The sequence below is a fragment of the Atta colombica genome, unplaced genomic scaffold (assembly GCF_001594045.1).
Source record: "Atta colombica isolate Treedump-2 unplaced genomic scaffold, Acol1.0 scaffold78, whole genome shotgun sequence".
NCBI lineage: Eukaryota > Metazoa > Arthropoda > Insecta > Hymenoptera > Formicidae > Atta > Atta colombica.
The window spans coordinates 134,586-135,464 of NW_017259570.1; positions in this window are offsets into that span (position 1 = coordinate 134,586).

The window sequence follows — 879 nt, forward strand, 5'->3', positions numbered from 1 at the left end:
TTATGTCGATTGCTTGAAAAGCGTTTTTCGTCATCTAAGTATCACTTGCATCGTGATTTTATGCTTAAAACTATCATTAAACTTCCTGGCTTAATGACAGTTTCAGATTGCTATGACTATCGATGTTAACCTAACCACAGAATTATTATAGACTGGAAAATCAGGAAAAATCAAGGAAAATATAAAAAAGACTGGAATTTTGAACTTTACTCACAATTTCCTTAAACTGCTCTTGTATTTCAAATAATTTTTTTAATTTTTTTAAATATTATATTTAATGTTTATAATCAAATACGTTCGAAATTCGTGCACTTTAAAAAATTAAAAAAAAATTAAAATTTATATTTTATTCAATAATTTTATTTGATCGCTATTTTTAATAATATAAGCTTTCTTTCGATCGTTGATTTTAAATATTAAAATTTTTACATTTTTTATTATGTTAAAATTTTTACGTATTTTATATTGGTCGTGGAAGTTTCTTATTTTTATCTAGAAAAATCCGGAAAAATCAGGAAATTTTAAAATTCATTTTCTGTGGCAACCAATACACAAGTCATGTTTGCAATGATTCAAGTGATTCGTCGATAATAATACGTCTTTGTATGTAATTGTAAGAATTTTATGTAATACGCAATATTGTATGTAATGCATGAATTATTATAGTAACGCGACGATTTAATACTGAAGAGGACCCAAAACGCAAGTCGAAATGTATATTTATTTTATTTTATGTGTGAATTGAAAATAATAAAATTATTATTGTGCGCAACTAAAGTTAGCGTCGGCTCTCACAGACTTTTCTACTATTATTGAAAAAATGTTCAATCAATGTTTATGGTAAACATTTATCCAGAGAAACGGTTTCTTAAATTTAAA